The following is a 15,056-nucleotide window of genomic DNA, read 5'->3' as shown; positions in this document are numbered from 1 at the left end:
CTTGTGTCACTATGTCATCTCTTACAAAAGTGACTCTTTGTGATAAGAGCCACCTTCATCCAATATGACCTCATAGTAGCGCGCTACATCTGCAGAGACCCTGTTTCCATATAAGGTGATGATCTGGAATTCTAGTTAGATATGGATTTGGGGAAACATGATTCAGCTTTCAACTGTCATTCTTCTAAAATTTATATTCGTGTGTGTGTGTGTGTGTGTGTGTGTGAGAGAGAGAGAGAGAGAGAGAGAGAGAGAGAGAGAGAGAGAGAGAGAGAGAGAGAGAGAACCCATTCCATGGTGAGTACTCAGGTCAGAGCACAGATGTCAGGAGTTGGTCCTCTTCTTGCATCCTGAGTTCTAGGGATCAAGCTCAGGTTGTTAAGCGACTGAGGACCAGCTACCTCACTAGCCCCAAACCACGCAGTCTGAAGCCCATTTAGCAGAGGAGGATCCACCCACCAAGGAGCGTATGCTTCATCCTGTCAGAACAGCACTGTTAGGTAGACATCTGGACTTGCCTGGAGATTTTTTTCCTGTCAGAGTGACTTGGACCTGAGGTCTGCTGGCTGCAGTCTGGCTTTGCTCCCTGTGCTTGGAGCTTTGAGGAAACTTGAGGATTCTGAGCAGGAATTGTGAGCGCTAAGGGAGGAGAAGGTTTAACACATCTAATACCTACTGTCTGATCTGTTTCCCATCTTTGCTCCCCTCCGAGTCCTCCTAAGGATCCTGGACCTTCGGTAGGGCCCCTACTGAAGGCCAGGAACTGAATGGCGTAGGCACCGACTGACACTGGGCCCTAGGTTTGGGATTGCCAAAGGGCAATGTCAGTCAGTCTCAGTTCCTGGCTTCACTTTAAACATTAATCGCATTAATAAATACTGTAATAATTAATAGACACATAATAACACTAACAGAAGGATGTAGCCTTTGCTTACAGAAGACTAGATTTAGGAAGCCCAAAATATTATTTTTGAAAGTTCACACAAAGCTTTGACATATTTCACAAAAAACAAGAAAGTTGACTCCAAATCTATGAACTTGAGAGGGGTCTCTCTCTGTGTGTATTTGTGAGTGTATGTGTGTGTTTTAGGTGGCGGAGAAAGTTACTAGATTGATTGACCAGTGCTTTTGAATGGAGAAGGTGGGAAAGCCATTTTATTTTGAGACAGAATGTCACTATGGAGCCTCAGCTGGCCTTGAATTCATGATCCTCTTACCTCAGCCTCCCTGGTGCTGGGATAACTCGTGTGTGCCATTGAACCAGCTAAAGGTTTTTCTTTGGAATAATAAATCTTGGTCCCAAATCTTTATTTGGCCGTTCAGATCTTGGGAAACTTGTCAATGGGGCTTTCCTAAGACAGTCTGTGACATAGTTCATAAAATTAAATTCTGTGACCTTTGACTCCCAGGGAAGAATTTAGTTACTCAGAGTATTGCTCAACTTTTCTGGGAAAAGGGCAGCTCATGAAAGGGAAATGTCTACTACAGCCCAAGTTGCTTATCTTCTGTGAAGAAGGGAGATTATATTGTCCTGCAGCTGTGGAGAGGGGAGGAGAGTCTGCGCCTACGACACGGAAGGCTAAGCAGGGATAACATTGGTTCATCCTGAGTCAAGGCCACACTGCTGGATGAGTAAATCATGAAATCAAGGGAAAAGAGAAATGGCTCAAGGGCGATCCAGGGAACAGATTAATGGCTCATTGGGGTAGAAATCTTTTGTGCAAAGCATGAGGACCTGAGTTCAAATCCACAGCATCCCTGAAGAAGCTAGTTGGGTTACTCAGACCTATAACCCAGTACTGGGGGGTGGGGTTGTCAGGGACCAGAGAATCTCCAGGCTTGCTGGCCATTTAGCTAGAGACCTGAAAACATGGTGGAAGGGGCTAGAACAGGACACACTTTGGCATTCCCCCCTACTTTCTGGCACACGTATCAGATACACAGAAGCTTGTGCACACACACACACAGAGACATAAACCCAAACAATGATAAATAAAGCCAGGTGTGTAGCACGTGCCTCTATTGCCAGCACTTGGGAGGTGCAGGCATGAGATTCAGGAATTTGAACTCACTGTAAGCTTCTTCTGACCTTCACCTCTCCACCTTCCAAGTGTTGGCATTCCAGATGTGTGCCACAGCATCTGGCTCTGTTTTAATCTTTATGTACTTCATCCTTTTTTCAGATGATAATAAATATATGCACATGTGAAAATCAGAAGGTGAAGCGAAGGAGCGAAGACAGAGGGTTGCTTGGGTCTCCATTCCAAAGAAAACCACTGTTATCAGGAATCGTGTATGCCTGCACATGTAAAAATAAAAATGTCTTCAGCGAGGCACTGGTGACTCATGCCCATTGTAAATAGAATGTTTACAGGGAGCAGAATAAAATCCTTCCACCAAAGTGATAAAGTTCTGCCAAGGGGTGTGTCTAAGATGAAGCTCATCTTTCTTCCAGGGACTCAACTTCTCTCTTGGTAAAAGTATCCCTAACCCATGTTAGAGGCTGCAGCCACTGTATCTGCTCTCTCTCTCTCTCTCTCTCTCTCTCTCTCTCTCTCTCTCTCTCTCTCACACACACACACACACACACACACACACACACACACACACACATTCAGTCTGCACCAAATCACCAAATGATCTCACCTTTGCGCCCTGTTTATGCTGATATTGCAGAATTGTGCAATGAATTTTGTAGGTTTCCCTTGTTTCCCTTATTACACAGACCAGAAGACATTGACTCCCAGAGAGGAGGGACAGCATCAGGCCTGGGTTCCAAGGCAGCTTGCTGTTGCTATTGCTCATGCCTTAAAGATGTTCCTCTCGCTTCTTCCTTGGTAGCGCTGCGACTTCCTGCATCTGCCTTCCTCCCCTACTGTAACCTGCGGAGGCAGAGCTCTGTCCCATGGGTTGGGTTGTAGACTCTAGCGAAAGCTCTGTTATTGACTAGATTTTCGTCTCTGGGGACACAAACCACTCTGGGGAGTGGTAGCCACCACGAGCTGGGGAGTTCCTCTTTTTAGAGGGGTCTAATGATAGACAAGATAGAAGGTGTCTAAGGGAATGTGACACCCACCTGGCACACATTGTTCGGCAAATACATGCTTGCTGGGTAATGAGGATTTAATGGTACCAGCTGTACCTGCTGGGGGGGCTGGAGAGATGGCTCAGTGGTTAAGAGCATTGCCTGCTCTTCCAAAGGTCATGAGTTCAATCCCCAGCAACCACATGATGGCTCACAACCATCTGGTGCCCTCTTCTGGCCTGCAGACATACATACAGATAGACTATTGTATACATAATAAATAAATAAATATTTTAAAAAATGTACCTGCTGGGTCTTCAGATGTTGCACTTGGCTTCTCAACTGTAGTGGTTAACACTGGCTGTCACCTTGATCTAGACTCACCTGGGAGCCAAACCTCTCAGGACATCCATGAGGAAGTGTGTAAGATTGGGTTTGAGGTGTGTAAAAACTTGCCCTCTGTGGGTGGGACAATCTTATGGGCTGGGGTCCTAGACGGAATGACAAGGAGAAAGCAGACTGAACACCGCTCTCTGCTTTGGACTGTGGGCACAGCTGCCTTCTGTTCATGCACCCGGACTTTCCCACTGTGAAGGGCTGTCTCCTACAACTGTAGGCAGAGTAAGCACCCCCTTTCCTTTAGCTTGTTTTCAAATACACCAGTCAAACAGGACCAAGACTCAAAATGGCTTCCTTCTTCCCAGTGCAAGTGTCTCCCAAGATTGGGTTTTTAACACTTGAAGAATTAAAGTGACAGCATACACTTTTTAAACTATAAATTCAGAGTACCCATCCCCAGGCCCGGAGCCTGTGCTGAGGCTGACCCAAGGACAAGCAGCCATGGGTGGGTATCTGTTGGACTTCCAAATATTTCTGTCTGGGGAGTCTACTGTCATCAATGGGTCATCTCAGTTTATACTTCACAAACCTAAACCCGGCTAGCCCGTTTCATGTCTTACTTCGCCTCTGAGGATGATCCATGACTTTTCCACCGTTCGTTTTTTTTTTTTTCTTTTTTTCTCCCTAAGCTCCGCGCTCTTTTTGTAGCTGGGCAATGTGTGTGTGCGCTGTATGAATAACTGTGCATAAACATGTGTGTGTGCGTGTGTGTGTGCGTGAGTGCATGAGCATGTGCGTGCGTGTATATTCCATTGGTGGAGCTACACTGGCAGGGTACCACCTTCAGTAGCTGAGCAGCAAAAATTTATGCTGTTGTAGTTGTACAGGTCAGAAGTGCAGGCAGGGTGTGGATGTCCTCCCTTTGGGTCATTCTGAAGGTTCAGGAAAGCCTCTTTCAGGCCCATCTTCCTGGCCTATGAATAGTTATTTCTCTGTAGTCTGAATTTCTTCTGGTCTCCCTGGATTGGGCTCCACCCTTATGACCTCACTTGAGCTCGGAAGCCTCCTATTGCTATTGTTATGATTACTATTGTTATTTGTAAAGGCTCAAGTCTTAAGCCAGGCTTCTGGGTCTTAGGGCTTGGGCATTGGAATCTGTGGAGGACAGGACTCAAACCCTTAGGTGTGCACACTCGTATGCTCACTCATGAGCTCGTGTGCATTTAGTGAGCCACTGTATCGATGGGCTTCACGCCATAAACGTTCCGACTACTTGGGACGTTTTAAAGATAGGACTGTTTTGTATGCACAGAGAAGACTTAAAATCATTTTTTTTTCTCACAAATTTCCCACTGGCACAATAGCGTGGGCATGACTATAGAGTCGGTGCCAGATGTCACCCTTGCCTCACAGTGAGCTGGAAATCCTCCATTTTCTTTGGGGGGTTTTGCTCTTGCCCAGGCTGCCCCCAGGCTCCAGGGCTCAGGGGATCCTCCTGCTTCAGCCTCCAGAGTATCTGAAACACGGTAACCATTACTGGTCCCTCATACCTAAGCCGACCTGTGGTGTTCTCAGTGTGGTTTTCCCACCTCGTCTTACGTAAGATTGCTAAGTGGTGTCTCAAAATGCCTTCAGCTACACAGCAGAACATTCCAATTATTCCAAAGGGCCCAAGAGTTCCCCAAGAGCTCGAGTATCACTAGGTCAGGTGTTAAGAAATTTCCCAATATATCCAAATGTTAAGCACATTAAAAAAAACAACTGTCATTTAGACTTTGTAAATATTTGTAAGGAAGACATTAACTTCCCTGTCAGAGGAAGCCTCTCCACATGGCTTCATCCACTCTGGCTCTTCCTTCCTCCCTTGACCTCAGTGCACAGGAGGGTTCCAGGAGGTCTACGTTGCTGGCCAACTCACAGGCCACGGGGATCCCTGCTTGCAGTCTGTGGGCTGTTTACTCTGTCATCAGAACAAATTGCTCGCAAACTGACCCCAGACCAGCTGGCCTCCCAGGACCGTGGATGACCTTGATGTCCTTTTTCCCAGCCAGTTTACTGTAAACCTGGCGTTTGTCTTTCTCATTGAAGAAAATGAGTTCGTCACGGTGCTGAGCTGACCTGGGAATCTGACTCACTTTTCAAGCAGCCAGAGTCTCAGCTGGGCCCTGAAGTTCCAGGGAGGCAGGCTTTGGAGTCCGTGGGTCTCCTCAGACACTTCTCCAGCATCTGTACTGTAGCTGAGGAGTCTGATTCTGACTGAACAAGCCAGGGAGCCAGCTGCATTGGGGTCAGGCACCTCTACCCAAAGCAAATACTGCTCTTTTCTTGGTCATCTATGGGGTGGGTTGTTAGGCCTCAAACTCGGGGACAAATGGCTGAGGAGCCTATTAACGTATCAAAGCTGACGATGGCTGCCAGGTTCTTCCAGCATCTCAGAGTCCCTACCTGTTAAGAGAGTCTTCTGGCTGGCATACCCCACCCCCTACCCTGAACTTTCCAGCCCAGGGGCTGGACTGCCATTCCCCCATCTCCTTTGGCTCAGTCATTTTGGCTCCGCCACTGTCTTGCTTCCTGCCCTTTTGGTCCCTGGTTTCTCTTCTGGCCTTCTTTCTCTGTGTTCCCCTCTTTCCCCTCTTATCTCATGGCCTGCTGGCTCAGTCTGCCGACAAGGTCCAGTCTAGACTCTCCCATTTGTCTCTCTCTCTGCCTGCATTCTCCCTCATAACTAATAAAATTTTCAACCCCTTAGCAACAGTCATGTCCTCCTCTTTCTTTCTTTTCCCACCTAGCATTCTATGAGCTGTCACATAACCATTTAAAATGCATTTTACTCATACCAGCTACTTGGGAGGCTGAGGCAGGAGAATCACAAGTTCAAGGTGTGCTTGGGCTGCAAAGTGAGCTCAGAGTCAGCCTGGGTAACTCGGTGAGGCCGTGTCTCGAATTTAAAAACAACAGCCACAATAATAGAAGGGTTGAGGGTGTAACTCATTGTGCACAAGGCCCTGGGTTGTATTCTTAGCACCACGAAGCCAAATGAATTTGTAAGTAATTGAATAGAAGCCATTAAAAACCACAGACTGTGCTTGGGAGATAATGTGGGAAAGGAAGAAGTTGACTGTCGTGTTGTGTGCTGGTTGTTTCTGTCCAACTTGACCGGAACCTCGATGTATCTGCGAAGAGGGAATTTCCCTTAAGAAAAATGTGGTCATTGGCCTGTAGGCAGGCCTATGGAGTCTTTTCTTGTTTAATGGTTGATGTGGGAGGGCGTAGCTCCCTGTGGGCAGCGCCATCCCTAGGCAGGTGGTCCTAGGGTTTGTAAGAAAGCAGACTGAGCAGGCCACAGGGAAGCCAGCCAGGAAGCAGCAGGCAGCCACACTCCTCCTTGCTTTAGTTCCCACCTTAGGGTCCTGTCCTGGCTTTTCTCAGTGATGGAGTAGGACCTGAAGATTTTAAATTGTAATAAACCTTTGGCTTCTCAAATTGTTTCTGGTCAGGGTGTTTTATCACAGCAATAGAAACCCTAGCCAACACACACACATATACTGTCTGGTCTCAGTTATATTAAATATGCATATCTGTATATGATTTTTTTTGATTGTTGCTATACAAGGAGTTTTGAAGAGTTCATAGTGTTTGACCTGGTGTGGTGGATAACACAGACCTGTAGCCTCATCTAGGAAGATCTCGAAGAGTAAGTAAGGGGTCACCTCTGTCTGCGTAAGTTCCAGGCCAGCCAGAATTACACAATGAGATCCGTATAAAACAATTAAAGAGGCTATAGCTTCGTCCGGAATCCTCCAAATTTTTCACTCAATAGCGCTGGCCTATCTCTGAGTTTCAAAGAAGCAGCAATAACAGACAGATCACATCAACACCCCCAGGCTCGGAGCCAGACAGAGGCCACTAGCATTGCCTCTGGAAGGAAAGCCACTGCCCTCCCCGCCAGGCCGACTAGGGAGGGGCCAGGCTTCCCTGAAGGGGACTAAAGTTCTTCTTGGTGTGAATGGCCTTTTAGGGAACGGAGGGAGGGCCCGCGGTGACATCACAGTCTCCAGTCGGGAGGCTCTGAAGGAATTTGTCCCGGCTGAGCCAGTGTGAGCGCTGGAATCCGTCTGGAGAAAGAGGCGGTTCTGACTTCGGGCTGGGAGCTCACGCCCTGGGCTTCTTCTCTGGGCAGGGGTAAGGTACATCCGCTTCAGATCTCAGGGTCCTTTGCTTTCTGATCTGAAGGAGAAAGTTCTCTTGTTCTCTTGTGGCCAGAGTCTTCTCGGAGGAGGGAGTCAGGGTCTGGATTGTATTGCTGGGCGGCGGAGGCCTCTCCTGCTGCGTGGTGGGCAGCGGAGACTTACTGAGTCTCTTTTTCTCTTCCTGCGAATCTTGTCACGCTCCCGGCCTCGGTGCTAAGAGGCAGGGAAAACTCTGCCGATGCAGACCAAAGCTGCATGTGTGACAGAAAATGCGTTAAAAGACACCGTGTGAGTGAGTCTTTGAGAATGCGTGTGTTCCTTTCCGCAAGAGAAAGCTGCCTCTGCCTTGGGACCCGGTGAGCCTGGTAACTAGTTCTCTAGTTGTCTTGTGTCTGTTCAAGGAGCTCAGTGTTGGATTCTACAGCCTGCCTTCTGTTTGGCGTGGGGCTCACCACATTCAATGGGGCACTTGGGGCTTTGTTCCTGGAGGTCCTAAGACACTCCAGGACACCCTCCCCAGGCTAGGTTCCTATGCACAGGTTCATCTCTGTCTGTACAGGCGGCTAGACTTCCCCACTCCTAGCCCACTTTTATCTGGATTCTGCCTCAGTATAGTGGGTTCTGTTGGGCCCATTGTGATAATCAGCTTTTATTTCTGTCATCCGTGGCCAATTGGCTAAGCAGGAAGCCAAGATTCAGAATCACTTAAAAGCAAGAGAGCACTGGGTGGTGGCACGTGCCTTTGATCCCAGCACTTGGGAGGCAGAGGCAGGTGGGTCTCTGTAAATTCAAGGCCAGCCTGGTCTACAGGGTGAGTTCCTGGAGAGCCAAGTTACACAGAAAAACCCTGTCTTGAAAAACCAAAACCTTAAAAAAAAAAAAAACAAGAAATGCAGCTAGGTTAGAAAGAACCAAACTAGGTTTGTTTGTGCCTGCTGAATTTGTCACTTAAAAAGTTCAGGCTGTAAGGGCCAAGAGTTCCTTATGTGGTCTTAGTCTTGCTTTATTCCAGGGGTGGGGACTTCCTTCAGAGTAGTCCTAGTGAGAAGTCTTGAGAAAACCTTGTCTCGCTCATTCATGGGAACCTGGAGCTAGCAGCCAGTCTCAGGGGTTCCTGTGAGAGTCTCCAAGGGAGAGAAGAAAAAGCAGCCTTAGGACCAGCAAGGCGGTGCATGCCTGTCATCCTAACACTCAGAGACCAGAGGACAGGTAGTTTGAGGCCTGACTGGGCTACAAAGCCAGACCCTGTCTCCAAAGAGAGGGAAGGAAAAGAAACAACAGCCCTTTTAGCAGTGCCCTCAGCAAAGGCAACAACTTCCACCACACACGTCTCCAGTTTCTTTCACAGAGAGCCCAAGCTGTAAATGTGCTAATCAAACAGCATCTTAACATTTTCCAGATGTCAGATGTGCAGCCTGACGACGCGAGTCTGGTTTTCCAGCCTATGGAAGAGGGAGGGTTGTCATGGACAGGGCAGGCTGTGGTCCAGAAACTTCCTTACCTTCAAAGTTCTTCATGTGAATGTGAACCAGAACACAGGTGACTTTGCTCCCTGTTCGTGGCTTCTAGAAGTCTTTTTATCCATTTGAAGCTCCACCCCAGTCATTTGCCAGGGAAAAGGGCCTTCTGGTGATTGCTGCTAAGACTAAACCCACTGAAGTTTTTTTTGGGGGGTGGGGAGGAGAAAGGGAGGAAGGTCTATTCAATGGGATTGGGACTCGTAGCCACCAAAGGGTTGGTGTTTCATTATAAGAATTGATCACCCCACCCCACCCCCAGGTCACAAGAAGCTATAATGATTTCCTGGCAAGATGTCTTAGGTAGGGAAGACACCCAGGCATTGTTAGTAATAGCCTCTCTCAGGGGTCATAGCAATGACCTGAGTCTTCCTGGTCTAAATTTAGCCTACAGCTGCCTCAGGAAGGTTTGGGGTCTGCAGTCTGGCTGCCTGCCCTTCCTTCAGCTGGGAGCTGGGGGAGCTGACCTCTGTCAGGAGTGGTACGCAGCCTTGTTTCCCACACTCAACACAAACTCCTAGTTCCACAGGCCGCTCCGGAAGCGGCTCTGCTGGGAGGTGGAAGAGGAAAGGCCCTTCAGGCCTGGAATGCAGCTCCTCTGCTATGCTTCCCTGAAGTAGAATTAATGAAGGAAGCCAGTTTTCCTGCTCTGTGCCTCTAGGGAGGGTGGGCTGGCTGCTCAGTCCTAGCCCGGGCTGTGCTCTACCATCTGCAATACACAGGGCCACGGGAGCTGCAAGCCACCTGCTCAGGGCCTTTCACGGGCTCAGTTTTCTCTGTAAACTCTGCAGCGAGTGTCATTTGCACCCTTGGATGCTGAGGCTCTCTATACTTTGGGCCCCTTGTTCTTTTTGTATGAATGGGGACTCCATCTCCCTGAGGCTACCAGATCCTTTCTTGGGAGTGGGCCATCCCTTTTTAGCTCTTGGGACACTCCTTAGCCTCAAGCAAACATGTCACCATGGGGTGGGAGGGGGGTGGGGGTGGAGGGGGGATGAGGGGAAGTGGGAGGTGTGGGTGGATCTCAGACGGGGCCTCTAGAATGACAGCTGTCTTCCAGCCTGTGTCCCCTCCCTCAGACCCCATTTCTTTCCTGTGTAGACCCCCTATCTGCAGCTCTATCTGCTTCCTCCAGGGAGGTGACAGTCAGCTGATAAGGGGTCCCAGACAGCAGCCAAGCTGTATCACCCCGAATTGGAACCTGTGAAGGAGGCGTCTGAGTTCAGAAAGTTAAGAGTCCAGAAGCAGCCATCCCAGAGGCAGCCACGCATAGCCCCGGAGAGCCAGTTCTGTGCCCTGCTTACCAAACACGTGACTTATGCAAGCCGGGGAGGGTATGAAGGGGGACAGAGATGTCCTTTGATTTCCCAGCTATGAGGAAGTTTTATTCTGTCACCATGCCTCTGTTCCGAGGCCAGCAATGAGTGCATATTTTTTTGATGGAACTTAAAAGTAACTGGATTAAAGGATCAGGTCACCTATTACCTGGGGAAAAGCGTTTCTAATTTAACCGAAGTGGCTGTAGCAGGAAGTAATCTGGGTTATTCAGAATCGAGAAACCTGGCCATGCAGCAGACACCAGGTGTTGGAGCAATTTGGGTCACTCTGTGCATTTAGGCTAGGAGCCTGGGAGGCAATGGTGGTCTCCACACTGTCAAGAGGGGACATGCCCTGTGGGTAGTAAGGAAATGGAGTCACTGCAAGCACAGCAGACATTTGAAGTGCTGGAACTTAAGTAACTACGCCTTAAAAAATAAATAAGTTGAGCCAGACAGTGGTGGCACACGCCTTTAATCCCAGCACTCAGGAGGCAGAGGTAGATGGATCTCTGAATTCGAGGGCAGTCTGGTCTACACAGCAAGTTCCAGGACAGCCAGGGCTGTTGCAGAGAAACCCTGTCTCAACTCAACCCCCCACACACATAAAAACAAAGCCAAAATGACTTATTCTTTTCACCTTATGTATGAAATTACCTGGCCTGAGTGAAAAGGAAGCACGGAACATGCAACAAACGGGCTTAGGAGTTTATTAGAGGGACGTGTACAGGCCTGGGATAGTCAGTGTGCAGAGAAGGAGGGCTGAAGATGGGAGTGTCCAGCTTTTAAAGGCTACTTAGTGTAGGTGCATGGGGGGGGCAGGTCATACACAGATTTCATGCATGTGGGCTCACATAGCTGCATCCCATGTAGGTGATGCAATGGTGCGGCACATCGGTCATGCAGGGCCTTTTAAGGTCCCCGGGGCGACTAGGTATTTTTGCCTGAGGGTTTGTCCACACATGCGTGGCCCTGAAGCTTTGAAGTGCCAGCCATTCTGGTTTGGCTAAAATCATAACAATGTGTATGTAAGCTATCATATGTGTATAGTAGCCCTCGAGACCAGAAGAGGGTGTTGGATCCCCTGGAACTGGAGTTTCAGATGGTTGTGAGCCACCACTGGGAGTCAGAAACCCAACTAGGTCCTCTGCAAGAGCAACAAATGTTCTTAACTGCTAAGCCGTTTCTCCAGTCCTATTTATAGTTTAATCACGTGCATGGGGGAAGGGTATGTGTATGTGAGTGCAGATGCTCTAGGAGTCCAGAAGAGGGCGCTGGTTTCTCTGGAGCTGGCGTTTCAGGTACTGAATTTAAGTTCTCAGAAAGAGCAGTATGCACTCTTACCAACGAGCCATCTTTCCACCTCCTCCTGGTCCTTCTTGGGAGAGGTCTATTTTGGCTCCTGACTGGAAGGGATGTAGTCCATCATGATGGGGAAGACATGGTGGCAGGGTTGACTTGTGTTTACAGCATCCTGAGTCTGAGGCTGCCTGAACACTTCTAAAGGGTGGGAGAGATGGTGCCTCAGTTAAGAGCACTTGGTCTTGCAAAGGCTTTGGTTCCCAGCACCTATATGGTAGCTCACAACCACCGACCCCTAGGGGATCCAAGCCCCTTTCCTGAACTTTTCAGGAACTTCATGCGTATGGTATACATATATACTGAAGGCAAACACTCATACGCATAAAGTAAATACATCTTTCTCCTCTTCCTTCTTGGGGGGGGGGAGATGAATATGGACACCTGATGATGGAAGATACAAAATAATCCCACACTAGTTCAGAATTACGTATAATAAAGGGTTATTTATTTAGGGGAGACTCACAGATTACTGCCCTAGATCACAGTCCTCAGCACAAATGGGGAAAAGGAACCAAATCTAGCAGCCAGAAGTGAATGCATGCTTTACAGCTGCATTAATAATATTAGAGACCATGCCCAAGTGGGCAGGTATATTAAAGGCTATTGGCTGAAGGAGCTCCCACAAAAAGCCCGTGGGACTTTTTTTTTTAAATATTTATTTAATTATTATGTATACAATATTCTGTCTGTGTGTATGTCTGCAGGCCAGAAGAGGGCACCAGACCTCATTCCAGATGGTTGTAAGCCACCATGTGGTTGCCGGGAATTGAACTCAGGACCTTTGGAAGAGCAGGCAATGCTCTTAACCACTGAGCCATCTCTCCAGCGCCGCCCCCCCCCCCCCCCCCCCCGGGACTTTTTAATGGAGGTGTCAACCTTTCTGTTCTTTGTATTGCAGTGAGTCTTTCTGGCTGACCTGCTGAGGGAGGGTATTCCTTCTGGGTCTTTCTGATAATGGTGTGCTCAGCTGCAGGTCCAGGGAGAAAGAGCATGCGGCCTGCCATCCCTTGCCCAGCTGGGATGAGGTCAGCCACCAGTGCTGTGTTTTCTGCGCAACCTAGACAGACTTCTAGGATCTTACGTGTGCCATTGACTGTGGTGTGGGTAGAAGTTGTGGTCATTTTACCTCTGAGAAGTCAGCAGAAGCAGAGAGTTAGAGTTAGCCCAAGGGCAAATGCCTCTACTGCCAAGGCCAGGCCCATAGAGCCCCTCCTCCCCAGGCTAGTAGATGAAGCTGTGTCTCCTGGGGGTCTGCCTTTGACTGAATAAAGAAGGAAGTAGTGACTTTTAAGGCCAAAGTCTGAGCCAAATTTAACCCTAGGAGATTCATGCTTGCTGGATCAAGGACAAAACCAAACAAATACTCTTCCACACCACCTATTTCTTCGCTACCTTTCCCACGGTCATTCCTGAAGCCCCCTGTCCAGTCAGGAGAACACCTTTTGACACACTGGGATGAAATTAAGAAGAGCTGTGATGTTTACTAACCAGATGGGATCTTAGGGAAATGTCTCTACTATTTCTCTAAACCTCTTAATTCCAAAAATCATAAAATTTCCTTTCCTACTTAAAACAGAGTCCCCGGCGGGTCTTCTGAGTGTCAACTGAGAACACGCATGAGTGTGTAATGTGTCTTGTTTGCTGAGACCTAAGACTGATGTTAGTTATGTGGCACTCAGGGTGCCCACAGAACAGAACAGGATTGCTGCGCGACCGCACTCGAGGCAACAGTTCCGTGGCTACTTAAGCACCGAGGATGGGCAGGTTCCATTTCATACAAGTGATCCTTGTACTGCTGTTTCCTGGGGAGGAATCCAACCCAGGGCTTTCCCTGTACCAGCAAGCCACACTCCCCATTGCATCCCGTTCAGCTTCAATATTTGATTCTTTTTTAAATGATTTTATTTAGCTTTATTTTATTATTTTTAAATATTTATTTATTATGTATACAATATTCTGTCTGTGTGTATGTCTGCAGGCCAGAAGAGGGCACCAGACCTCATTCCAGATGGTTGTGAGCCACCATGTGGTTGCTGGGAATTGAACTCGGGACCTTTGGAAGAGCAGGCAATGCTCTTAACCACTGAGCCATCTCTCCAGCCCCTTAACTTTATTTTATATGAATCGGTGTGAAGGTGTCAGATCCCCTGGCACTGGAGTTTCAGACAGTTGTAAACTGCCACGTGGGTGCTGGGAATTGAACCCAGGGCCTCTGTAAGAACAGTTAGAGTTCTTAACCGCTGAGCCATCTCTCCAGCCCCAGATTTGATTCTTCTTAAAAGTAATAATAATAATAATAATAATTTTGTTTGTTTAGAGACAGGGTCTCTTTCATTATCTAGCTCTGGCCTAGAACTTGAAATGCAGACTGCTTTGTCTCCCAGTTGGGTATTAATTTTGTTTTTAACTAATTGTGTATACTTAAGTCTGTTTGTGTGGGGGCATGTGCGTGGGAATGTAGGTGTCCGTGGGAGCGAGAAGAGGGTATCAGGTCCCCTAGAACCAGAGTTCCAGAACGTTGTGGACATCTCATCTGGGTGTGGGAACTGAACTAGACCCCTCTGCAAGACCAGTAAGTGCCCCTGACTGCTAAGTCATTCCCTCCAGCCCACAGGATTTGACTTTTAAGGATATTTTATGAAAATTTTCTTTTGGCTTTAGCAACAAATAACATTTCCCAGTTGTGTTTAGCTTTGAACTACAGATAAACACTTAAGGATCCGAGGTGGGTTAGGATTTGGGAGGGTGGAAGTCCTCTTGGCCTGGTATCTCTAGATTGATTCCTGTAAGCTCTCGATGTCATCAAGTTTGTTCCGAAAATCATAATCCAGTGCCTTTCTCTTCTCAAGAAAGCTAGGTTCTCTCGAGAAAGAAGTTAATTGGTCATTCGTGCTTTGGTGTAAAATTGCTTAAAAATCCTCAGTTTTTTACATTTTACATTCCCCATTTTACATTTTCATAACGCATATTAAATACTTTTTTTTCTAAGCTTAATTCTCAAAAAGTGTTTGAGAGATAATTGTTAGCCCTGCTCACCAAGGAGCTGCATCTGCAGAAAAGCTCAGTTGGCCCGCAGAAAACAAGTGCCCGACAGAATCCTTCCTGGAAGACTCAAGACTGACTCCGGACCTAAATTTTGGAGTTGTAAATTCTCTTAAACTAATTTGCTTGACTGTTGAACCTTTTTTTTTTTTTTTTTTTTTTTTATAAATCCTGGCAGCTTAGGATGCGAAGGGGGTTCCTTGGTTATATTAGAAGCAGGTCTGGAGCCAAATTCCAGCACTCACACTGACATTTATTAAGCAAA

At 47.7% G+C, this 15,056-nt stretch overlaps 1 protein-coding gene across 13 annotated transcripts in view; it reads left to right on the top strand.

Moving 5' to 3' along the window:
* The window catches only part of Palm2akap2 (PALM2 and AKAP2 fusion), a 409,045-nt gene that overhangs the window by 356,436 nt on the left and 37,553 nt on the right, over positions 1-15,056 (top strand). For 2 of the 13 annotated variants that reach the window (XM_075967162.1, XM_075967156.1), the window contains exon 1: positions 7,459-7,546. The exons of 9 other annotated variants lie outside the window; for them this stretch is intronic. The gene's annotated coding sequence lies outside the window, so the exon portion shown is untranslated. Of the gene's footprint in view, positions 1-7,458; positions 7,552-15,056 lie in introns of those variants that run through there. 2 more of the 13 variants (XM_075967158.1, XM_075967160.1) reach the window with 2 other exon arrangements.

This window comes from Microtus pennsylvanicus, chromosome 3 (assembly GCF_037038515.1).
Source record: "Microtus pennsylvanicus isolate mMicPen1 chromosome 3, mMicPen1.hap1, whole genome shotgun sequence".
In the NCBI taxonomy this organism is placed as follows: domain Eukaryota; kingdom Metazoa; phylum Chordata; class Mammalia; order Rodentia; family Cricetidae; genus Microtus; species Microtus pennsylvanicus.
This window is presented reverse-complemented; position numbering and strand designations above follow the sequence as displayed.